We start from the raw sequence: 25,843 nt of genomic DNA on the forward strand, positions 1-25,843 counted from the left end.
TGTCAGAAGGGACTCGGTGAATAATGACACTGTGTCAACTAGTGCAAGTTACTTAACCTCTCTGAACCTCAATTTCCCATAATATGGGTAGAATTGTAAAAAGGATTTAAATAGGAGACTATTGGTAAATTCCCAGCACAGGGCATGATACACAATTATAAATGCATGTATTCTTTTCTCTTACACATCAGAAGGTCATGTCTATGACTCCTAAATACCCTCTCAAGGACTGGGACAATCTGCAGAGACACCCTTGGAGCACAGTGCAGCAGCTTCCCATACCCTGCATTCAGATTGCTAAGTTATGGGTGATTGAGGATTTGTATGCCGAAGTATTGAAGGGAGAAATGATGTGTGCTCTGTAACTTTCTCCAAAATGGTTCAGGAAAAAAAAATATACCTGTGCAGATGAAGCAAATATGGCAAACATTAACATCTATTACATCTCAGCCATTGGTGTAAGGGTATTTACTGTAATATTCTTTCAGTTTTCTCAATAGTTGAAATTCTTTCATAACAAAATCTTCCAAAACTCTTCTAATTTAAAAGTTAAAATGGTATACTTTCAAAACTTGTACTGAATTCATTAATTTCTTCAACAAATATTAATTCAATAGAGTTAACAAATATTAACTCAATATAGTATCTGTTATGCAGAACTGACCTGGTTCCTAGCCTCAGGGAGCTTACCATTTGGCATTTTCTTTAGGTCAGGCATTTGGTTGCTGATTATATTGTCTGTGCATATTGTCTTCAAGTTTAAATCTTTTTTTTTTTTTTTCGAGACAGTGTCTCACTCCGTCACCAAGGCTAGAGTACAGCGGCACAATCTCGGCTCACTGCAACCTCTGCCTCCCAGGTTCAAGTGATTCTCATGCCTCAGCCTCCCGAGCAGCTGGGACTACAGGCATGCACCACCATGTCCAGCTAATTTTTGTATTTTTAGTAGAGACAGGGTTTTGCCATGTTGGCCAGGCTGGTTTTGAACTCCTGGCCTCAAATGAGCAGCCTGCCTTGGCCTCCCAAAGTGCTAGTATTACAGGCATGAGCAAGGCCTTCAAGTTTAAATCTTGATTTTTAAAAACTAATCTATATAGGATCTTGGCAGAATTAAAATATCAGTGGCTAGGCACATGGCTCATATCTATAATCCCAGCACTATGGGAGGCAGAGGCAGGTGGATTATTTAAGATTAGGAGATTGAGACAAGCCTGACCAATATGAAATACAATAATTAGCCAGGTTGGTGGCGCATGTCTGTAATCCCAACTACTTGGGAGGCTGAGGCAGGAGAATCACTTGAACCCAGGAGGTGGAGGTTGCAGTGAGCTGAGATCTCGCCACTGCACTCCAGCCTGGGTGACAGAGCAAGACTCTGTCTCCAAAAAAAAAAGAAGAAAAAGAAGTTACAATTTTTTAATGTAGTCAAATCTGTTGAATTTTTTGATTTCTGCTATTCGTTCTAAACTTTGGAAATCAACCTCTAGCCTATGATTTCGTAGAGGGTAAATTGTACTTATTGTTATTTAATACTTTTACTTCTTTATAATATTTACATGTTTCTGTTTCAGTATTATGATGCTGACTAGAGTGTTAAAAAGCAATGTTAAATAGTGATGGTGATGGCAGGCCTCCTTATTTTGTTACTGGTTTCTACAAGAATGCCTCTAGTGTTTAAGTTAATTATAGAATTGGTTATTGGTTTGAAATAGATTATTTTTGATTATGCTAAGAATGCACGCTTCTGTTCCTTTTTTTGCTGTATTGATTAGGTAGACATGGTTGTTCAATTTAATCATTTTCCCCCAGCACATATTGGAAACAATACGGTTTTACTTTTTTAATGCATTAGCATGATGTAGTCACTATATTAAGCTTTCCTAATATTGACTATTCTTTCCTCCTGCCCCACTGGGTTATGGTGGATGACTTGTTTAATATATTATTGAATTCTATTTCCTACCCAGCATTTTTATGCTTCAAAATAGTCTCCTTGCCATGTTTAATATCAGGCTTATTTTGCTTTGTAGAATGAATTGGAGAGCTCTCCATCTTTTGCTAAGCTATGGAACAGCTTAGCGTTATCAGTATTATCAAATTTGAAATAATTAACTAGCAAAAACACTTGGGACCAGTGTCTTTGGTGGGTAGAGGGGCAGTGCTTTGATAAGGATTGAAAATTTTTCTCAATTAGCAACATATAAATTTTCAGAAAAGCATGCATTTAATTGAGATTTTGAAATTATGCCTATGATTTGCATAAATTTCTATTATTTTAAAATCTCCTCTGTATCTATTGCAATGTCCCTTCTCATTCCCTTGTTTTTGTTGTTTGTTTGTCTTTTTTTCATTTCTCCCTTTTATTTCTCAAATAGAATTGCCAGGGGTTAGTCTACTTTACTGTTTGTTTAAAAACAGAATCAGTTCTTGGATATGTTTGCTAATTTTACTGTGTTTCTGTTTCCTAATTCATTTATTTCTGCCTTTATGTTTACTATTTTTTTTCCCCTCCGGTTTTCCTTAGGGGCTGTTTTTATTCTTTTTTTCCCTAAGCACTCAGGCTGAATGCTTAGTTTATTTGCTTTTTCTCTCTCCCTTTTTAATAATAAAAGCATTTAAGGCTATGAGAATAGTGCCAGCTGTCTCCCATAGGTTTGGGTATGTGGCATTCTAGTTCTCAATGCTTTCTAAATATTTGTCAGTACATTCTTTATTTCTTCCTTGAACCAACAGCAATTTAAGTGCTTTAAATTTTTTCAAGTGGTTGGGTTTTAGTTTTAGTTTGTTTAAATTTACAATATTTTGGCGAGGTTTACTGCATGGTGATCAAAGGACTCCCCGACTGGCACAATTTCTGTTTTGGGTAGAATGTGAGTTTTTGCAGTTGGTTACTGGTAGCTGACAGAAATGTTTGCAAAGCATATGCTCACTTGTAAAGCCCATGTGCTTTTTTAAAGTTTTTGTTTGCCATAATGTTATGTCAAATGAAAAAGAAAAAGGATATAAAGTTCAATGTGCTTGTAACCATGTTTAAAATGCAGTGTATTCACATACATGCAATGAAAAAGGCTGTGAGGAAATACACAAAAGTACTAAATGGTGTTGGTAATTTCCAGCTTGTGAGATTATGGGGCAATTTGTACTATCTTTACTGTCGTCTGTATTTATCAGATTTTCTACATAAGCCATAAGGTTGACTATTTTAATAATAAGATTTCTTTAAATATGTATTTGCCCAAGGTCTCGTCACAGACATGCTCTGCTGTTAGAACAGTAGTTCTGCAAAGCTCCCCCTGGCCAGAGAGTGAAGGAAGCCACAAAGAAGAACTTGAGGAGTAATTGGATTTAGACCCAAAAGAGTGTTGATGCCTGAAGACGGTGGCCTTGTGAGGGACTTGGTCACCCCGGCTCTGGTGGAGGAAATTCATTCTCAGGGGCACCCCAGAGAACTGCCCTCATCCCTCCACGTCCCCACTCTCAAATGAGCTTCCCCCACTTACTGTCATGGCTGAGTTTTCTCTCACAGGGAAAAGACAGGTATATGAAAAATAGCCAGTGAAATCCAACCACAGCAACATATTCGTGCAGACTATTTTCTTTCTTCCTCAACATGATCTCTAAAGCCCACTCAAAAAACTGCATTTTCAACCCAAGGTCAACTGCCAGAGACTAAGTGAATTCAGAGGAACTCTGGCCAAATCCCCGGTGCGGGCCCTTGCTAATGGCAAGGGTGGCCGATGTTCACCTTGGATGTTCTATCAGTTCCTGCCACCCACCCCAACACCGGCAGCTCTGGAGAGGAGGTGGCCAAAAACTCCAGGGAGATGTAGCAGCCTGATCTAGCAGGGGGATCTACCTGCCCACCCTCAGAAGAAAGCAAGGATGCAGGTGGAGGGAGAGGCAGCAGAGATGATAAAGTATGAGAGGAAGAGGGGGCGTGGCAAGGAAGCCACAGACAGAGTAGTTCCTGGGGACCCATCATTTCACAAGCAGGCAACGGGCAAATGCACTGCCCAGGCGCCACGGCCTTGCAGCCACCTGCGCTCCCTTCCCCACACATCTACTGCCATTACTGGGAGTCGTCTTGCAATGGGGTCTTCCTCCTCTGTTTCTCTGCCGCCCATCCTCATGGATCTGAATCCTCTGGACCAGACGGGAGGAAGGAGCACAGGTGGGGGGCCATCAGCTGTCTCAGCTGGCATCCAATGACCCTCCCACCCCCAACACAGTCTGGTGGGGTCTGGGTCCATAGGAGTCAAGAGGGAGGAAGACACTCCTAGAAAGTCAGGGGAAGAGCATCCTGACCGAGGTGCCCTTTTCTGAGGGGGATGTGTTAAGATGGCCAATGAAATATGGCATGGGCCAAAAGAACTGCAGTGATGGGCAGAGATGCTGGGATGCCCAGTGCCCCAGTGAAGCATCTTGTTTTCTGGGAACACTCACCGCCTGGGCATGGCTTAGGTAAGGGGTGGGAAGGAGGGTTGCATCATGTGGCCAGGGAAAAGAGCCACAGACATCCTTTCTCTATAAACCTGGCCCTTACCCCATCCCTACTCCATGGCTGGGTGTTCTGGGTTGTCACCTTCAAGCATGCCTTTTGTTTTCTGAAGGTCTCACTCTGTCATCCAGGCTGCAGTGCAGTGGCATGATCTTGGCTCACTGCAACCTCCACTTCCCAGGCTCAAGTGATCCGCCCATCTCAGCCTCCCGAGTAGCTGGGACTACAGGTGTGTGCCACCATGTCGAGCTAATTTTTTGTATTTTTGGTAGAGACCGGGTTTTGCCATGTTGCCCAGGCTGGTCTCGAACTCCTGAGCTCAGATGATCCACCTGCCTTGGCCTCCCAAAGTGCTGGGATTACAGGCGTGAGCCATCATGCCCAGGCAAGCATAGTTTTATTTTGCTTTTAATAGAGTTGGGGTCTCACTCTGTCACCCAGGCTGGTGTGCAGTGGTGTGATCATGGTTCACTGCAGCCTTGAACTCTTGGGCTCAGGGGATCTTCCTGTCTCAGCCACCTGAGTCATAGGGATTACAGGCATGAGCCACCATGCCTGGTTCTCCTACAAGTGTGTTTATGTTCAATTTGATGCCACCTACAGGTACCAACTTCCTACCTGCTGCTCCATGCAGTGGGCTGAACCTCCAACTCAGAATGTAGCCAAGAGCTTGCAGTCATCACTCTTTGGAAGAGTGCTACCCAGAGAACAGCTGGCTTCCAGTTTGTCAGTCAGCAGAAGAACTTGTGCAGGGAGAATGGAAATAAGCCAGTGTTTTAGCTCTGATTTTTATCTAGACGCTACCAGGCTCTCCAGTGGCTCAACCACCTCTGTAGCTCCTGCTTTACTTTTCTGGCAGGTCTTAGGAGCTGGATGGCAGAGTCATTCAATGGATGGAGTGTGAGCTTTGGACTCATCGCTCTGGGTTCAAATCCCACTATCACCCCTTATAGGTGTGAGGCCTTGGGAAAGCAGCCACCTTCATAAGCCTCAGTTTCCCTGTCTGTAAAATGGGGAGAGGAATGCTATTTCTCAGTGGGTCACTGAATTCAAAGAATCTAGATCAGTGTCTGGCCTATAGCAGCTTCTTTACAGACATTAATTCTCCTTCTCTTCCCCTTGCCAGTACTGGGGAAAACCCAACCTGAAGATGTCATGTACTCCTGCAACATTTCAAAAGAGCTTTCTACATTCTCAACTGGATTCAGTAACTATAAATATGTATTAAGAACATGCCCCAGTGGAAAAATTTTACTTGGGGTTACTTCTCAGTGAGTTTTAAGAAACACAATCAAGCCTATTAATGTACTTTTGTAAAGTATCTGTAAACAGCTGGTGCAAAGCAGAAATTCTAGGCAAAATGAAAAGGAATTCAAGCAAAAGTGCCATATGTATTCAAGGGGTTTCTCATCTCTCAGGTCAACATTTCCAAATGGATTTCCCCATAGGGATTTAACAACACAAGCCCCAAGTCTCCCAGCTTATGCCAGAGTGATCCGCCATATTGTTTCTTTGCTCAGAACCCACTGGTGGCCTCCCAGGCTTCAGGATAAAGCCCAAGCCTTTTGACACATTCTCAGTTGGTCCCCACCTGAGTAGGGATGGGGTAAGGGCCAGGTTTATAGAGAAAGGATGTCTGTGGCTCTTTTCCCTGGCCACATGATGCAACCCTCCTTCCCACCCCTTACCTAAGCCATGCCCAGGCGGTGAGCGTTCCCGGAAAACAAGATGCTTCACTGGGGCACCTGCAGCCTCATCTTCTGCCATCTCATCCACAATCCCCCCCTGACTCCTCAAACGTGTCCCCTGCTGCCTTTGCATGTTTGAGTCCCCCATGCCTCCTTTTTGTTTTGTTTTGTCTTTTTTGAGACGGAGTCTCACTCTGCCCCCAGGCTGGAGTGCAGTGGTGCAATCTCGGCTCACTGCAACCTCTGCCTCCCGGGTTCAAGTGATTCTCCTGCCTCAGCCTCCCGAGTAGATGGGATTACAGGCACGCACTACCATGTCCAGCTAATTTTTCTATTTTTAGTAGAGAAGGGGTTTCACCATATTGGTCAGGCTGGTCTTGAACTCCTGACCTGGTGATTCGCCCGCCTCGGCCTCCCAAAGTACTGGGATTACAGGCATGAGCCACTGTGCCCGGCCTTGTTTTGTTTTTTGAGACACAGTCTCGCTCTGTCACTGAGCCTGGAGTACAGTGGCTCGATCTTGGCTCACTGCAACCTCCGCCTCCCTGGTTCAAGCGATTCTCCTGCCTCAGCCTCCCAAGTAGCTGGGACTTACAGGCATGCGCCACAATGGCCAGCTAATTTTTGTATTTTTAGTAGAGACGGGGTTTTGCCATGTTCACCAGGCTAGTCTTGAACTTCTGACTTCAGGTGATCTGCTCGCCTAGGCCTCCCAAAGTGCTGGGATTACAGGTGTGAGCCACCACGCCTGGTCCCCCATCCCTCCTTTGTCTGCTAGGACTCAGCTAGACACCACATCCACCAAGCAGTCTTCCCTACAGCCCCCACCCCTCCAGCACATTTGAAGAGCTAACTTCCTGTGCTTTTGTGTCTATATCCAACATCTAGTACCCCTTCTGGAATGGGGGCTCATTGGGGAGAAAGACCATGCCATTCACCTTAATATGATAGAGTTTAGCACATGGGTGGGCAGTTGGTAAATGTTTGCTGATTGAATGAAGTTAAGAGATGACAAAGGGAGATTTTTCAGAGAACAGAGGATTCAGGATGGTGCAGGCCTTTCTCCTGACTTCATAGCCCCACGGTCTGCAGGTAATAGTGATAACCATGGGTTATATACAAATACGCGGCATAACTATGAAAAGCAGGCTCATGAACCCACTTCACAGGCTGTGAAACCAAGGCTCGGGGAGGCTGTGGGTCATCAAGGCTAGGAGATGGCAAGCCGAGGCTGAAAGCCATGGGTCCTCTAATCCTGAGCCCCGTGACTTAAGGATGAGGTCCTCCCCTTGCCTCTAAGCCGCATCTGCGGGGATCTTTCAGATCTGCACCTACCTGTGGGGAAAAGAGAAGCTCTGTGTTTCTGCGTCTAATGCAATTTCCATCCAACAAAGGACACAGCTGAGAGAGCTCCCCAAGGCTGAGGCGGGGCCAGGTCAGAAGTCTGAACACACACTGGAGCAAACACTTGACTCCATCGCAAGGAACCCAGGGCTGAAACCCTCACCCTTGGAGCTGATGCCCCCCAGGCTGCTAAGGGTGGGGTGCCACACCCTCTCTCACAGGACACCAAAGTTGCCCACTATTCGTGTTCTTGGTGGGTCCAACAGTATCACAAATGGAGTCCTGCTTTCCCCAAATCTTAGTCAACTAAAGAAGCAAAGTGACAAGTTTCATCTGAATCTAAGGTTGCAGAACGGGATCTGTAACACTGTCACAAGTTGCGGGGAGGCGGTGAGGAACCCACCATTCAGGGAGGATGGGAGGACCGGGCAGATAAGAGATCTCATCCACTAGACAGATAACGGAGCTAAAATGACAAAGGAGCTGGGAGCCGTTGCTGACACTTTGAGAAAAAGGAAGAGCATATTAAAATTTAAACAAAGCCCACCCCACGGGAAACACGCAGCCTCCCTCTCCCAACCTGTGCCTCTCATTTCCAACACACATGAGTCGTCAGGTTCACAGAAACCGAAACGTCCCTCATCTCAAGGGGCTGGAGTTTGTGTTTTTGTTTTTTGTAACCCATCCGGGCAGCAGCTGGCATGCTGTGTCTCCCAGCGGGGAGGCAGCTCGGGCCTCCACCAGCCCCCATGGCCTTCTTGGCAGAACTGAGAAAAAAGGGTGGGCTGGGCTGGGGCCTCAGCTGGGACAGCCCTGCCTGGATGGAAGGGTGCAGGGGGGTTGGGAGCAGAGCTGGAGGAGGGAAGGGGCAGTGAGGTGCCTGGATGTGCCCAGTCCTGAAGGTGGGCACCAGTCTAGGTCCCAGCAGGAGAGAAAAGGGAAAAAAGCAGCTCAGCAGACAGGAAGGGCCCCAGGGGCGCCATGAAGAATGCGCTGTCACGCAGGAGGAAGACAGCGGAAAAGGAGGAAGAGCTGGTCAGGAGTGGGAACAGGAAGGTCCGATTTAGACCACGTAAATGCTACTTCCTCAGTAATTCCATCAAACTTCCCTCTGTTCCCCCCACCAAGTGATGACGAAGAACTGGGCTTCAAGGGGCTGAAAGTCTGGGCAGAGGCACTTCCTTGGCCTGGACTCCTGGGCCAGAGTCTGAGGCCTGCACAGGAAATCCTCAGCTCCCCCAGTTACCGCCCCGCCATAAGCACCAACCTAGTCTCTGGATTAGGGCAGGATGTTTGTTTAGGAGCATTGTCTTGGAAGAAAGACCAGCCTAAGTTCTCTGATAGACTCTGGAATCCTCAAAGCCAGCTCTCTGCCCTGGGCACCCTAACGGCTGGCACCAGAGAAGATTTCCCTGGGGAACCACAGGCCTGCAGCTTCCTGGGGTCACGGGAGGCAAGACAGGGTCTCGGGGCCCAGCCCTTGCACTCCCATGGTAAAGCGAGGGGCCAGGATGACAGACTCCCTTTCCTAGGTCAGCTATGCCCAGAGTCTCTCAGGCCCTTCCTTGCCATTTACTCTCAGCCAACCTGTATGACCTGTGAGAAACATTAGGAAACAGAGGTCTGAAAGACTCACAACCATGTTTAAAAGAATAGGAGTTAGTATTTGGTTAAACAGAATCCAAATATGATACAATGCGTGCAGGGGGCAATTTACCCATCTAGATCAACAGCCTTGGCCCAGTGATTCTCTTCTGGAGATGTATCCCAAGGAAATAATCAAGTTTCTGGGCAAATATACCCAAGGATGTTCACCACGGCATTCTTTACAAGACAGAAACAGAGGCAACAAGCTACATGTAGGAGATTGCTTAAATAAATGATAGTCCATCTGTTCAAAAGAACTATACAACCCTTTAAACTGACTTGACGGAGGCTGCTTTACCTGATGGAAATTTTAATCACATGTTGTAAAGTAAAAGCAAAAAAAGAAAAGAAAATGTAATAAGATGGTATAAACAGTATGATCTCATCTTTTAAACTGAAAATATTCTGGGGGGGCTATACAATATACTAAAATATTAATAATTATAGGTGGTTTTTATCTTCTTTGCCTACTTTGAGTCCCTAAATTTTCTGCAATAATCATCAACCTCTTTGTAGCAAGAAAAAAAATCAATAAAAGCTATTTTCTAAAAAACAAAAGGAAGAGATACAAAATCCAAGAGACTGTTCATTCCTTGGGCTTTCAAATCTTAGCTGGATTTGAAAACAAACAAACAAACAAAAAAACACTAGAGAGAGACATCTTAAATCCACCTAAGAATATTTAAGAATATTTTCAAGGTGGTTTCCAGGACAGGGGAATTAGAATCTTCCATAAGGCCCTACTGAGCACAGGAAGAGTGAGAGCCACCAGCAGGGAGACACATCCTCCAGCAACATCCATGAATATCCAGGGCCCAGCTTTCCTGTGCGGGCCCTTCCAGTCACTATAGCTGGAGCCGGGAGGTAAGGGGCAGGCAGGGGCCAAGGTGCAAAAAGGCAAAGCAGACATGACCTCCGTCCTGGTTTAGGGAAAGGGCAGTGGCTGTTTCTTTAGACAGTGAATTCAAAGAGAAGGGGAAAAAAGGCCAGTTCCTAACCTGAGATTTGTTCATCTAGGTGGCGAAAGGAAATTAATTTTTACCACCAAGGTAGAAAAACCCCAGCTGGATGCGGTGGCTCATACCTGTAATCTCAGCACTCCTGCAGGTCAGGAGTCAAGACCAGCCCTTGACCAACATGGGTGCAAACCCTGGTTCTTACTAAAAATACAAAAAAGGGAGGCCGGGCGCGGTGGCTCAAGCCTGCCTAATCCCAGCACTTTTTTGGGGAGGCCGGAGGACGGGCCGGATCACGAGGTCAGGGGATCGAGACCATCCTGGCTAACACGCTGAAACCCCTGTCTCTACTAAAAATACAAAAATAGCTGGGCCGAGTGGCGTGCGCTGTAGTCCCAGCCCTACTCGGGAGGGCTGGAGGCAGGAGGAATGGGGCGTAAACCCGGGAGGCGGAAGCTTGCAGGAGCTGAGATCTGGCCACTGCCCACTCCAGTCCGGGGTGACAGAGCGAGACTCCGGGCCCTCAAAAAAAAAAAAAAATACAAAAAGGAGCTGGGGGGTGGGTGGGTGGCACACACCTGTGATCCCTGCTATTCGGGAGGCTGAGGCAGGAGAACCGCTTGAACCCGGGAGGCAGAGGTTGCAGTGAGTCGAGATCACGCCACTGTCCTCCAATCTGGGCGACAGAGCAAGACTCCATTTCAAAAAAAAAAAAAAAAAAAGCCCCAAAACCCCAAAACAGGGATTTGGAAGAGAAATTCCAACAAGCTCTGTAATTGAAGCGAAAGAACACAGCTGATGTTACACAGAAGTTTTTCTGGATAGTGAGACAGAACACAAGATGATGATGGAACAGAATGCTGGGGAGGACGTCCAGAGCACTCACAGCGCACTGTGAGTGAGAAGCTAGCCTTTGCTAAGACAGATGCCCTGGAGCCCAAGGAAGGAGATTCCAGAGGGCATGGCCCTAATTATTCAAGCACCCGGAAAACCTGAGGAGCAGTGGTAAGGTGTCTCAATGTTTCCGGTCCCTTTATGATCAAAAGCCAAAAGCTTTAAAGTCTACTTCAAATATCAAAATGCATCCATTTGGGAACCGTTTCCTGGGTGCTTCCCATCCATTCTCGAATTCTGCAAACAACTGGGCACTGATGGGTATAAACTTTACAGGGGAACAGCACCATGCTGTTCAAGACACTCCTACCTTCAACAAGCAACCAAACAAAAGTGGACAGGGTGGGTCATTAGGACGCATCCCTTGTAAGATGCCAAGCAGTATAGTGACAGGATGTTGGACATGCCAGCTCAGGCCCACAGATCCTGAAAACTTCCTACTCCCGAGAGCATTCCTCAGCCCAAAAGAACCCTGCCTCTTTCTTAAAAGAATGATGACTCCAAGTTAGAAAATAAATGTGGCACCACACACAAGGACAGCTGGAGCTAGATGATTTTGTATCTCTTAAAGACATCAAATTCTTCCCCTGGTGAAGCTATAGCCTATAAATTACAGCCTCGTATTATATATGGCCAACACTTTCAGCTTTGTTCTCCATACAGCATTTCTCATCAGCAAGGAGGAAGCAGTCAACACCCTACTTTGAAAAACAGCACAGGTAGTTCTGGGAAACAAATAATAAAAATGCACCTCTCCGTCCCTTTAATTAAAGAGATGCCATCCAATGGCACTTCTGAATAGAAAAATATTTTTTAAAAGTTATTCTCCCAGAATCTTCCAAGTACCAATGCCTTTACCCCTAAAAAGTTCCCTGCCATAAAACAAAGTGAAGGCACCAGCTTAGGGAGCCAGGAAATGCTCCCTTGGCACCTGGCAACAGCTGGCACCTACCTGAGGCCAGTTTATAGACAGAAATAAAAGCTCCCTTGACATAACACTAAGGTTCAGACATTCTGATAAAAGCTGGGAACTTCAAAGGCAGGACTGCAGAGCCCATCCCTAATCCTCCTCGATGTGTCTGATGTGGCTGGCTGGGCTCTGGGCTTGCCTTCACCATCTACTGCCTGAGCTTTTGCCTCATAGGCACAAGCTAGCTGCAGAGGCGGGAGTGGAAGTTTCTTTACAGTCACTCCCTTTGCAGAGATGGGTCTAGGCCATGGTGTATGGCCATTTGTCCTTGACCAGTGAAATGTTGGTTAAAAAAAAGAAGAGGCCAGGCACAATGGCTCACGCCTATAATCCCAGCACTTTGGGAAGCCAAGGTGGAAGAATCACTGAGGTCATTAGTTTCAGACCAGCACAGACCCCAGCTCTACAACAAATTTAAAAATGAGCCAGGCATGGTGGTACATGCCTGTAGTCCCAGCTATTTGGGAGGCCAAGGCAGGATGATCACTTGAGCCCAGGAGTTTGAGGCTGCAGTGAGCTATGATCGTACCACTGCACTCTAGCGTGGGTGACAGAGTAAGACTCTGTCTCAAAAAAGTAAAATAAATATAAGAAGAGAGCAAGAAAAGAAAACTGACAGAGAGGAGCCCAATGGCTCTGGAGTCAGGACTGAATTCCATGCCAGGTTCCAAAGCTAACTCTCTCCATGAACTTGGGCAAGTCATTTCAGACTTCTGAGCTTCAGTTTCTTGGTCTAAAAACGATAACCTTGCACCAGTTTCTGGAGAGTATAAACTGAAATCGTCTATGTGAAAACGCAGAGCAAAGGTGAAAGCCTTCTTCTCCCCCTCAGCCTACCCTCCTCTCTTTCTACTCATCCTTTTTTCCTTCTTTAAAAAAAAATTATTAGGTAGTATGTGCACAAGGTACAAGATTCAAAATACAGAAGAAGATACACAGTAAAAAGTTTGCCCCCACTGTGGGAAACCACTGTTACCAGCCTCCGAGTTATCTTTGCAGAGCTACTGCATAACCAGGCATTCTATCCCTCACTTTCTCACTTAAAATGTCTTAGTTGGTACATAGTGTACATTGGTACATAGGGCGTGTCCATTCTTTACAACTGCACAGAATTGCATCGTATGGCATTGGGCCCAGTGACTAACGCCTGTAATCCTAACACTTTGGGAGGCTGAAGGGGGAGGACTGTTTGAGTCTAGGAGTTTGAGACTACCCTGGGCAATACAGTGAGACCTCATCTCTACAAAAAATTTAAAAATTAGCTGGGTGTAGTGGCATGCACCTGTGTTCCCAGCTACTTGGGAAGCTGAGGTGGGAGGTTCGCTTAAGCCTGGGAGGTTGAGGCTGCAGTGGGCTGTGACTGCGCCACTGCACTCCAGCCTGGATGACAGAGCAAGACCCCATCTCAAAACAAAAAAATAAATAATAATAATAATAATAATAATAAAGAATTGCATTGTATGGTGGCAGGATAATTTATTTACCAGTTCTCTAGTGATGGACATTCTGGTTGTTTCCTTTCTCTTTTCCTTTTACAAGCAATGATGCAATTAACTACCTTGAAAAAAATGCATCATTTCACACTTGTACAATTTATCTGTAAAGAGAAATTTCCAAAAGTGGAATTGCTCATGTAAAAGTTGTACTGATCTACACTTCTATCAAAAACTATGCGAGTATCTGTTCCCCACCGTCACATCTCCACAGAAAACTTGTGTTTCTCTTATTGCTAGTGGGCTCAACACATTCTCATATGGTTCAGAACCTTTTCTGTGAACTGTCCGTGTTTTAGCCTGCTTTAAAATTCGGTTGATGGTCTTTTCTTACTGATTTGTAGGAACTCTTTAGATATTAAGGAAATGAGCTCTATGATATATGTTGCAAAAATGTTTTCCCAATTTTGAGAACTGGGAGACTCCTTTGATTTTATGATGGATTCTGCCATGAAGAAATTCTCTACACGCATAGGGTCAAATGTATTAATTTTTTCTCTTATGACTTCTGGGTTTTAAGTCATTCTTAGAAAGTACTTTCTCCAAGTTCATTTAAAAAAATATTTAGCATCTATAACCCAACTGAAATTTATATTGCTTTAATGCGTTAATTTTTTAGATAGCCACCTAGTTAAATCAAGTCATAATTTCTTAAATGCCATTTTTTTTTAAGAGATAGGATCTCACTATGTTTCCCAGACTGGATTCAAACTCCCGGGTACAACTGATCCTCCCATCTCAGCCTGTAGTGTAGCTGGGATTACAGGGACACACCATCATGCCTGGTTCTGCCATCTTTATTTTATATTAACCCATCTTGAAGTCCCTTCTTCTTCCTCTCTTCCAACTCATGCCCAGTTACCTCAGAATTACACCCTTTCTCACCACAGCCCTCCCATCCCTTCATTCAATTTGTAAGTCAAGAGTTGATCCATGGTATTGTGACTGACAGCCACACAGCTGCACTGGATCTCAGTGTCTTAGAACAAGTAGAGACCTCAGAGCATCCTTTCATTTTACAGCTAAGGATACTGAGATCCAAAGAGGTGAACTGGCTTTGTCTAAGACCAGGGGGCAGGTTAGTGCTTGTGATTTTTTTTTTATTATTACTATTCAAAAAGAAGAGAAGTACTGGTTTTGCCATAAATTCGATGTGATTAATAAATATCTATGGAACAACTACTCTGTGCAACAGTGAGCCAGGGACTGGGGCTCCAGAAATAAATGATATAGCTCTGTGCTTTCAAAAAGCTCAGAATCCAGCATGGGGTCCGAACGCGTATACTCACAGACTAATAGGTAATGCAACAGTGGCCTGTGAATGTGGAAAGATAATTTTGCAACATATGGTGTGGGGAAGGCTCAGGAGATACTGAGTTTTTAATTGGGCCTGAAATGATTAGGACTTTGACCAAAAATTGAGAGAAGGCATTTGGCAATAAAGTGACAATGGGACAAAGGGGAGCGTCTGGTGATATATATTCAGGAAGGAAGTAATCTTAGTGTTAGCTGTGGGTGGGGTTTAAAAAAAAAAAGGTTCCTCTGAGAATCTGTGGTCATTGGCAGGCTCTTATGTGGGTTTAGGTTCTGGTTGTCAAAACTGCAAGCTAAGAATTATAGAGAAATGAATCCATCTGTAGGGCCTTCAGGTACATAGCAGAAGGAAACACACATCCTCCCTGGAAGAAGGTACACTCATCCTATACCTCAAAGAATTCTCACAGATAGAATCCTAGCAAACATAAGCTTGCAATCAAAAATCACACAACACCTGGCCAGGCACAGTGGTTACACCTGTAATCCCAGCACTTTGAGAGGCCAAGGTGGGCAGATCACATGAGGTCAGAAGTCCAAGACCAGCCTGGCCAACATGGTGAAACCCTGTCTCTACCAAAAATACAAAACTTAGCCAGGCATGGTGGTAGGCACCTGTAATCCCAGTTCCTCAGGAGGCTGAGCCAGGAGAATCACTTGAACCCGGGAGGCAGAGGTTGCAGTGAGCCGAGATTGTGTAACTGCACTCCAGCCTGGGTGACGGAGCAAGACTTTGTCTCAAACAAACAAAAAAAAGAACAGATGATAGCCACCAATCCTTGCTTTCAGGAAGCCCAGTGAATCTTTAGCCAAATAAAATAAAATCCACTCCTCAGTACATTACAGTGAATTGCACAGTACAAAACATAAGCATACAAATACACAACTTCAGAGAAGAATTTACCTAAGGGAACAATAATTGGGCTACCAACTTTCTTTTTTTTTTTTTTTCTTTGAGACGGAGTCTCCCTCTGGTGCCAGGCTGGAGTGCAGTGGCGCCATCTTGCCTCCACCTCCCAGGTTCAAGCAATTCTCCTGCCTTAGCCTCCTGAGTAGCTAGGACTACAGGCACACGCCACCACACTCAGCTAATTTTTGTATTTTTAGTAGAAACAGGGTTTCACCATGTTGGCCAGGATGGTGTCTAACTCTTGACCTCATGATCTGCCTGACTTGGCCTCCCAAAGTGCTAGGGTTACAGGCGTGAGCCACCACGCCTGGCCCCCAGCTCCTTAATATCAACAATGAAAGTCTAAAGACAGTGGAATGATGCCCGTAAATACTGAGAAAATAATGGTCAGTCTAACGTTTTATACCCAGCAAAACTATCTTTTAAGAGTAAGGATAAAGCCATTATTATATATATTCTAGACTAAAAAAAGATGAAGAAGAAAAAAAAAAGAATAAGGATGAAATAATATTTCAGCCAAACAGAAACTGAAAGCTTATGACTAAAAGACCTTTGCCACATGATGTTCTGATCCCAGAAAGAAGACCTGAGATGAAAGGAAAAATGTGAGTAAAAGGTAAATATGTGAAAAATAAAAACAAAGGATTAAGTGTATACAACATTAAAATTAGAGTCCAATTTATGGGATTAAAGACAGAAACATAAACTACTGTATGACAATGGAATGTGGGGAGGGACAGTGGTGACTTTATATAAAGCATTCTAAGGTCTTTACATTGTTTGAAAAAAATATATAGACACCAACTGAACATTACGCAGTCTGTGTTTCAGGCCGGGCACGGTGGCTCACACCTGTAATTCCAACACTTTGGGAGGCCAAGGCAGGAGCATGGCTTGAAGCCAGGCGTTCAAGACCAGCCTGGGCAACATAGCCAGACCCTGCCTCTAAAAAATAAAACAGCCAGGAGTGGTGATTCCGTGCCTGTAGTCCTAACTACTCAGGAGGCTAGGCCGGGCGCAGTGGCTCACACCTGTAATCCCAGCACTTTGGGCGGACGAGGCAGGTGGATCACGTGAGGTCAGGAGTTCAAGACCAGCCTGGCCAACATGGTGAAACCCTGTCTCTACTAAAATACAAAGATTATCCAGGCATGGTGGCACACGCCTGTAATTGCAGCTATTTGGGAGGCCGAGGCAGGAGAATCACTTGAACTCAGGAGGCACAGGTTGCAGTGAACCGAGATTGTACCACTGCACTCGAGCCTGGGCAACAGAGTAAGACTCCATCTCAAAACAAAACAAAACAAAATGAAACAAAAAACAATAAAAAACAGAAGTTCAAGAACATAAGTTCAAATTCAAGACCAACTACTCAGGAGGCTGAGGTGGGAGAATTACTTGAGCCCAGGAAATCAAGGTTACAGTCAGCTATGATCCTGCCACTACACTCCCATCTGGATGACAGAGCAAGATCCTGCCTCTAAAAATAAAAAATTTTAAAAAATAGTATATAAGTTTCAAAGCAGTAGAGAAAAAATGGAGTGAAGGAAAGAAAAAAAAACTTTCTATCAATTCGAAATAATGAACAGAAGAATCAGGAAAAGCACACACAGAAAACACCAAACACGATGGTAGAAAGGAATCTGCATCCTGTTTTGGCCAGGTGCAGTGGCTCACACTGTAATCCCAGCACTTTGGTAGGCTGAGGCAGGTGGATAGCCTGAGCTCAGGGTTCAAGACCAGCCTGGGCAACATGGAAAAACCCCATCTCTACAAAAAAAACAACAAAAAAAACCCCATAAAAATTAGCCAGCTGTGGTGGTGCATGCCTGTGGTCCCAGTTACTTGGGAAGCTGAGGTGGATCACTTGAGCATGGGAGACGGAGGTTGCAGTGAGCTGAGATCTGCCACTGCACTTCAGCCTGGGTGACAAGAGTGAGACCCTGTCTCAAAAAAAAAAAAAAAAAAAAAAAAAAAAAGAAGAAGAAGAAGAAGAAAAAAAAAATCCATCTATTTCCAAAACCATAACAAATGCAAATGGCTTGAACTCTCTGGTTAAAGAGCATAGATATCAGACTAGATTAAAAACAAAAGGAAATCCAGCCCTAGGCTGTCTATGGGAGACATGAGGACAGGGATCATGGCCAAGAGGCCTATACAGGCTGAAACCACAGTCGTAGTAGGTAAGTAAATAGCAATGAACCATGACCAAGGCACCAAAGCATGGCAAGAGGAAAGAATGGCACAAAAAGCAGATGAGAGACAGGAAAAGGACCCAGAGTGATGAGCCAGACCCAAGGTGGAGAAGACTGTTCATGATAGTAACTGCTATGGAGAAGTCAGGTAAGAGGAAGTCACAAGATGGGCCACCAGGCAGTCAGGTAAAAGGAATTCACAAGATGGGCCACCGGGCATGATTAGGTGGCCAGGGACCTCTAGGAGAGCCAGCTGGAGTGAGAGTGGGCTGGGGTGAAATGCTCCACTGTTGTTGAGCTGGCAAGGAGGAGAGGGGGAGAGAGGAAGTGGGGACGGAGTGGACTCTTCGTGAAATCCTAAGGTAAAGAGAAGTGACACAGGTTGGGGTTGGGGACGGGGAGAGAGGTGTTTGACTGTAGCTGTAGGTGGAGAATTAAGGCATAGGAGGATGTGGGGTGCCCAGACCTAGGGAGCAAGCCAGTGCAGGACACAGAGGAACAAGCAGTGGGGTTGATGGTGGGCACATGGGGAATGGACCAGGGAAGTGGGCACAGATTTCCCAGGTTGGGGAAGGGATGGGCAGGGCTGCTTCAAGGAGTGCTGTGTAGTGGGAAGACAGGAAGAGTTCTGAATTTCAGAGGTGACCTGCTTCTGGGTACTGGCAAGTCTACAAATGATCTTGTGATTTGCAGCTAGAGAATGGAGCCATGATGGGAAGCGATGGCTTGTGAGCCCAGGGCCCGAGGATCAGACATCACAGAGTGAGATTAAACTGACCAGCACTACCAGCTTCCAAAGGGTACCTGATTCTTCTCAAGGGGCCAGCTTGGACTTGGTCCTTGTGAGGACATTCTGATGTGCCCCAAGTTTAGCCACTGTCTTTTACCAAACACATGCAGGACAGCCTTCCCAGTCTGGAAGCCCGCATCCTTGCTGTCCCACCCAGAATGGGATGGGGCCCAGGATGTCATTCCAGGTACCATCCAGAAGACGAAACCACACATAACCAAGAGTTATCACAAAAGTTATAGTTTCCCATTTAAATGTGAAGGGTAGACATTCCTGCTTTCTGTAGTGACCACTCTAACTTCATTTCGATTCCATATACATAACATGTTGGGGGCAGGGAAAGAAGAAAGGGAAAATAGTTGGGTCGCAATGTGATACACTTATTCTCAGCTTCCCACTACACTAAAAATCCTCACATTTCCAACAGTTTTCTTAGTTCTCCCAGAAATAAACACACAATAGAGCATATGTAGTTAATATCAGAAACTCCTTTACAATGGTGATTGCAAAAGAGACCAACTCACTGTTTTTTTTTTTTTTTTGAGACAGGGTTTTCAGGCTGGAGTACACTGATGCCATCACAGTTCACTGCAGCCTCAACCTCCTGGGCTCAAGCGATCCTCCCACCTTAGTCTCCCAAGTGGCTGGGACTACAGCTACGTGCCACTGGCTGATTTTTAAAATTTTTTTGTAGAGACAGGGTCTCACTATGTTGCCCAGGCTGTTCTCAAACTCCTGGGCTCAAGCAATCCTCCAGCCTGGGCCTCCCAAAGTCCTGTGATTATAAGCATGAGCCACTGTGTCTGGCCTCCAACCCACTTCTAATAGTTCTTTTACTTCACTTACATATATATATATATATATACACACACACATATATATTATATATAAAATAAAGATAACACATACTGGATAAAAATTCAAATAATACAAAATGAATGACAGAAAAGAAAAAAGGCCTGTGTACTTGGGGTAGGCACTAGGGATGGGGGAAGGGTCAGGTCTGTGAACTATACACATTAATTAGCAGGTAATAAAAAACAGTTATTTTACCTTTTGAAGCTGCTGATTCGACATGTATTTGGCTGTGCTTTGGCTGTAACATCCTTTAATCCCTCCCTTTCAGAATCAACCCCAATTTCCTGTTGCCACCTTACCTCCCTAATTTAAGGGTGCAATTCTTCAAGTGCCTTCTTTCCAATTCTAGAATTTTTAATTTAGCCTTTAGTGCAGCAGCAGTTTTATTTTCTAATTACTTTCTTTGCAAACAAGCATGAGTTGGGCTCAATAGTGATACAGGCTTTCATGGGCTAGCCTGGCAACCTGGAGCTATTCACAACGTGCTTCCTTGGGAAAATCCTTTCTGTTTTACATGAACAACTGGGGAGACGCTTACTTGTAAAGTGGGGGTGGGCGTGAGCCTCTTCATCTGTGCTACCAAAAAGAGCTCACCCCTAGTCCTGCTTGCCCTGTTACCAGGGTAGGCTTTGCAACCAGCGACTCTGGGACCCCAGAGCCTGGGTTCTAACCCTAGCTCTGAGGCTTACTAGATCTGTGACCTCCAGAAAGGTATTCAACCTAAATGAGCTAACAGTATGTGTAGAGTGCTTACAATTATGCCTGGCATATAGTATGTGCTGTATAACAAAAGAGCTGGGTGAGGTTAGTCAAGTAAGACATTCGACTAATTCTTAGAGCTGGCCAGTGAAAGCTATGGGTCCTCTTCCCAGAAAAGCGCACACATGTAACCTTCTGCACAGTTTCAAGTATCCCTGACCCTCGAAGCCCACCCACACACTGCAAGAGTCCAGGACCCCCGATTTCAACCCTCTGGTCTTCTCTACAGTAATGTGACGGTCTCAGGGATAAAACTCTGAGGCAATTCTTAAAAGTATTATGTTCCCATGCATGGAACTATTGAGCAGGTGCCTCTCTCTCCCCGTTTTAGGTTCGCTTTTGGCAGAAACATTACACCTTTCTTCCCCAAAGCCCTTTTGACCCTTGCCAGTTTTTCTCTTGCTTCAGGCCAAATCCTCCCAGAGTCACCTTAAGACAATCCCTGTGCGCAGCTCCACACACTTTTAGGGAATTATTCTGATCCTTATCAAAAGCTCTGATGGTTCAGCCCATCTTCAGTGCTTACAGAAGTCAGACCAGAGCATGGACTAGTGTCTGCAGGGTCTCCGCCAACAGCAATACAGGGGTGGGTCACCCTCAACAAGCAGGGAGACAGCACAAACTGGAAAAAGCCAAAGATCAAAGAAGTCACCCCGGGTGACTTTCCCTGGGTCACCCAATGAGCTCCCAGCGAAGCTGAGAACCTCTCATTTCAGTACTTTTGAGTCCATCAGTGCTTTACAGACATTACCATGCATGTGAATTGAAATGCAGATCCAGTAGGTTTGCTGAGAAGCCGGGGGCTCTGCATTTCTAACTCACTACCAGGTAATGCTGATGCTGGTCCATGGACCACATATGGAGTCGCAAGGTTCACATCAAGGTTAATGAACTGTACCACCCTGGTTAAAGCCTCTTCATCCACACTGCAGGTGGCTATTTAAATGCCCTTTCTTCAGGAAAGCTTCCCTTCCCCCTCTCCATGATTACTGGCTTCTATGCCTCCGTACTTTTTCCTGTGAAGCATTTATAACAACTGTAATTAAAGAGTATTTGTGTAATTATTAGTTTAATGCCTGCCTCCCAGGGAGACTGAAAGCTTCACAAGGACAGGACCTGCACAGTGTCTAGCACATCACAGACTGCCAATGAACGAGGAGCTGCTGTGGTCTGAAACAGGCTGGGCCAGCATCCTGGAGTAGGCAGGTAACATTTACACATGTGGGAAACAGCCTCTGGTGGTATCAAGGCCAACAAGGACATTTCTTAGCTTTAAAATTCCCACTAGTTTCAAATATATGACAACTAAACTTTAAGCTGAAAAGCAATCTTTGCCCATAAAAAGATCTCCTACATCTTTATCAAGTGCAAAATAGCCCTGATCTCACAATAGCCACTCTGCTTGAGGAACAGTTAGGCCCCTAAAATAAGCATTCCCTTATAGGCCTCACTGGGTGAACCCTCTTCAGGCACACTCCCTGACCAGCCTCCCTCTGCTGCAGACCCACAATTTCTTTAGTTTTTCTGCTGCTGTCCTTTCAAGGAACCCCAAAGTGCTGAACGCCCAACTCTTTGGCATGGGCAGAGATATATGACCACATTGTTGTTCCTGGGAGGCAAAGTTTGAAGTTAGACAGCCTAGATTTAGATACCAGCTCTGTGCCCTTGGACAAGTTATTTAACTCCTCTGCCAAATGAGAATAAGAATGCAAGAGCCAGCACCTGCAAGGACTAACAGAGACAAATACACAAAGCACGTAGCATAATTCTGGCCTAAGACACATGATTATTATTATTCTCTCTATATCTTGAGTCCAATTCAAAACCTATTGTTTTAGGCTGGGCACAGTGGCTCACGCCTGTAATCCCAGCACTTTGGGAGGCCCAGGCGGGCGGATCACGAGGTCAAGAGATCGAGACCATCCCGGCCAACATGGTGAAACCCCATCTCTACTAAAAATACAAAAATTAGCTGGGTGTAGTGGTGCACGCCTGTAGTCCCAGCTACTCAGGAGGCCGAGGCAGGAGAATCACTTGAACCCAGGAGGTGAAGGTTGCAGTGAGCCGAGATTGCATCACTGCACTCCAGCCTGGTGAAAGAGCGAGACTCCGTTCCAAAAAAAAAAAAAAAAAAAGTCTAAAAAAACCTATTGTTTTGCACAAGTCTCCACCCAGGGGCTCCACCTCATTCAGGATCCTCTCTTCCCAGCCCCCTCCTGCCTCACCTGTCTAGAGCTTGTTTGAAGCAATGACTCACAGCACAACTCTGCAGCTCCCATCAATCACCTCCCTGTCCCTGCCTGTGTCATTCATGGGTTCCTTCTGGGAGGTAAATCCTTTCCTAATGTCCAGTACATTCATTCAGCAAGTATCTACTGAGGGCCCACTATGGATGAGACCCTATTCTAGGCACAGGGACTCAGCAATGAACAAAGCAAAGACGTCTACCCTCACGAACGTTGTAGTACATTTAACCCACAGACAGATATCAGTTCAGGTCTTGGGTCCTTACATTCCTTCTCTTCTCTCCTGACCAATCCTAAATAAATCACATACAAGTCAAAGTACGAAGAAAGCATTCCAGATCAAAAAATGGTGTGATGTGAGAAAATCCCAATGACTAAACTGCTTCTCTGATTGTTGGACTTTGAAGAAGTCAGTGTTGAAACAGCCTGAATCACCCAGTTCCCCCTAGTTGTCTCACTGGCCAGTCACATCCTCCAGCATAGTTTGTGTAACACATCTGGAAAATTAGGCGCTCCATTTGCGTCTCATGTGTGCAGCACGAGCCCACGGTTTCATGCTGTCATAGATACATTCTTTGAAGTGAGCTTGATTCGGGATCCCCAGCAGTAGCAGAGACAGTGGCCTTGTAGAAACAGCACTGGGAACAGGTTCTGAAAGCTCAGGTTTGAGTGCTGGCTCTGCCACTTACTGTGTAATCCTGGGTACAGAGCTTTCTTCCTGCCTCAGTTGCTTTCATACAATCTCTAAGGTCTTCTTCCAGCTTTGAAGTCAAAGGGCTGGGATCAACCACCGTTAACACCAGACCCAGCACATTCACAGATCCCTTATTTCAACACAATGAGTCCTGCCCTGGGCTAGGCCCTGGCTAGGCCTGAGGAATGGGGGTATGGGACGGGTCAGCAAGCCAGATGATGAGCCTGTGCCAAGCATTAGCACTGGTGGGGCCAGGGAGCCTTCACCTGTCTCCTCCAAGATGCGCTGGACTCCTCCTTTTATTTATTTATTTACTCCCTTCTAGAAAGAAGTTGTGCCTCTTTCCAAACACAACTCTGCTAGAAATATCTCTGGGCCACAAGGCAAACCTAAAATAGAAGTGCAAAATCTCTGGTGGTCCCATTAGTCTCCCTTCCTCCAACTCAAAAACCATTCCAGACCTTGTCTGTCTCCCTGTCTCTAGACAGTGAGCCTAAAATAAGTCTCCCTGGTAGGAAATGCCTGGTTGGAATGGAAATGACCCAAGCCCTGAAAAAATGACCCGCTGACCACACACTGTGGGCTGAAGACTCACCCAGGTATCAGCTCTGAGGAGAAGACAAGCAAGTGAGCCTGGGTCCCCAACTCCCTGCAGCCCCCTCCACCTAGACACAGGCAACCAGGCCAGGCTAGAGAAAGAAAATGTGACCCAAACATCCAGTTCCCCCTACCCAAAAGAAAGCAGCTCTATCCCCACGGCACTCATGCAGGAAAGCCAGCTCCAGAAGATCACTGGGGCACCAGATGGGCACCTCTCTGGAGCTACAGATGACCAATCAGAGGCTCTGCTCCGAGACTGGCACGTATCCGGCATGGAGTTACCCAGTCCTGAGGGTCAGCTGATAAAACCACCGAGAAAGTATAGAAAATAACATTCTCTTTAAAACAAACGAGAAAGGAATGGCCACTCTAGGTTTCTGAAGTCAAAACCAGATAGCTCCATCGGCTTTGATCACATTAGGAATACATTCTCTCTTATCTAATGAGTTAAGAACAGTTTTCTTCTTCCCTTCTCCCATGTGGCCCCAATGGTTCTCTAGGCCCCCTGAAGAAGACGCAATAGGGACACAGACCCCAGTACTCTACTTGGCAAAATGAACTTTGGTTTTACTTACACGTGTACAAATGCAACAAGCCTGTAATCCCAGCACTTTGGGAGGCCGAGACGGGCGGATCATGAGGTCAGGAGATCGAGACCATCCTGGCTAATACGGTGAAACCCCGTCTCTACTAAAAAATACAAAAAACTAGCCGGGCGATGAGGCGGGCGCCTGTAGTCCCAGCTACTCGGGAGGCTGAGACAGGAGAATGGCGTGAACCCGGGAGGCGGAGCTTGCAGTGAGCTGAGATCCGGCCACTGCACTCCAGCCTGGGTGGCAGAGCAAGACTCCGTCTCAAAAAAAAAAAACAAATGCAGGACTGAGAGGGCAGCTTCAAAGCTGGCTGAGTGACCCCCAAGAGCACAAAGTCCTTCTCCGCACACCTGTGGGGAGTTTTGTGAATTTCCCAGGCACCCACAGGGACTAGTTATGTACCCTGCAAGTCGATACCGGCCGGGAGTTCCCATTTTGCACAGCAAGAAAGGTGCTCAGGGTGCCCTTTGCAGGTGGGCACTCGGTCTGCAGCTCAAGGGTGGGCCGTGACGTTGCTCCCTCACTGGATTGCCCAGCAGGCTCCCCTCAGACCCGGTAGGATGAGCACCTCGAGGTGTCCCTGTGATCCCAGCACTTTGGGAGGCCAGAGCGGGCGGATCACGAGGTCAGGAGTTTGAGACCAGCCTGGCCAATATGGTGAAACCCCATCTCTCCTAAAAATACAAAAATTAAACGGGCGTGGTGGCGTGCGCCTGTAGTCCCAGCTACTGGGGAGGTTGAGGCAGGAGAATCGCTTGAACCCGTGAAGCGGAGGTTGCAGTGCCACTGCACTCCAGCCTGGGCGACAGAGCAAGAAAAAAAAAAAAAAAAAAAAAAAAAAAAAAAAAAAAAAAAAAAAAAAGAAAGAAAGAAAGAAAAAAAGAAAAAAGAAAAGGCACCCAAGATACTGCTACGACTTGCCCTAACCGTCTCGCAAAGCCTAGAGATACATGAATGACCCTTTCGGGTTAGTTAAAATCCACACAAGCACCTCCCTGGCCTCTTAAATCTTTCCAAACTACATACAGCTCAGACTGGAGGGAAGCAGTTGCAGCGCCCATAAAAGTCATCTTAAAAGGCAAGTTGGAAAAAAACCCGATACGCACTAGTTAGCAAGTCCGCGGTGAAGGGGGCGGTGGCCCAAGGGCCGGATCTGCGGGATCTGCGCGCCTAGTGTGGGGAGACTGGGGCTGCCCCGTCGGTCCCCGAGCCCGCGCGCCCACCTGGTAGCCTGAGGGCCCCGATCTGACGCCGGTGATCACGCCCCACAGCTCCATCCAATTAGGAAAATGACCGCGAGAAGACGGAGAGAAGGCGACGAGGAGGAAGGGGGGGCTGAGCCGCGGGAGGCTCAAGACGGGCGGTGGGGACCCCGCCCGCCACCCCCACCCCCA

The 25,843-nt window shown here is 46.0% G+C and overlaps 1 protein-coding gene across 2 annotated transcripts in view; it reads right to left on the bottom strand.

Moving 5' to 3' along the window:
• ZNF710 (zinc finger protein 710) overlaps positions 1-25,812 on the bottom strand; it is an 80,525-nt gene extending 54,713 nt beyond the window's left edge. The window contains exon 1 of one of the 2 annotated variants that reach the window (XM_017861223.1): positions 25,673-25,812. The gene's annotated coding sequence lies outside the window, so the exon portion shown is untranslated. Of the gene's footprint in view, positions 1-25,555 lie in introns of both variants that reach the window. The other variant, XM_017861222.1, reaches the window with a different exon arrangement.
• Between the last annotated feature and the right edge of the window lie 31 nt (positions 25,813-25,843).

The sequence above is a fragment of the Rhinopithecus bieti genome, unplaced genomic scaffold (genome assembly GCF_001698545.2).
Source record: "Rhinopithecus bieti isolate Rb0 unplaced genomic scaffold, ASM169854v2 scaffold_57534, whole genome shotgun sequence".
Taxonomy (NCBI): domain Eukaryota; kingdom Metazoa; phylum Chordata; class Mammalia; order Primates; family Cercopithecidae; genus Rhinopithecus; species Rhinopithecus bieti.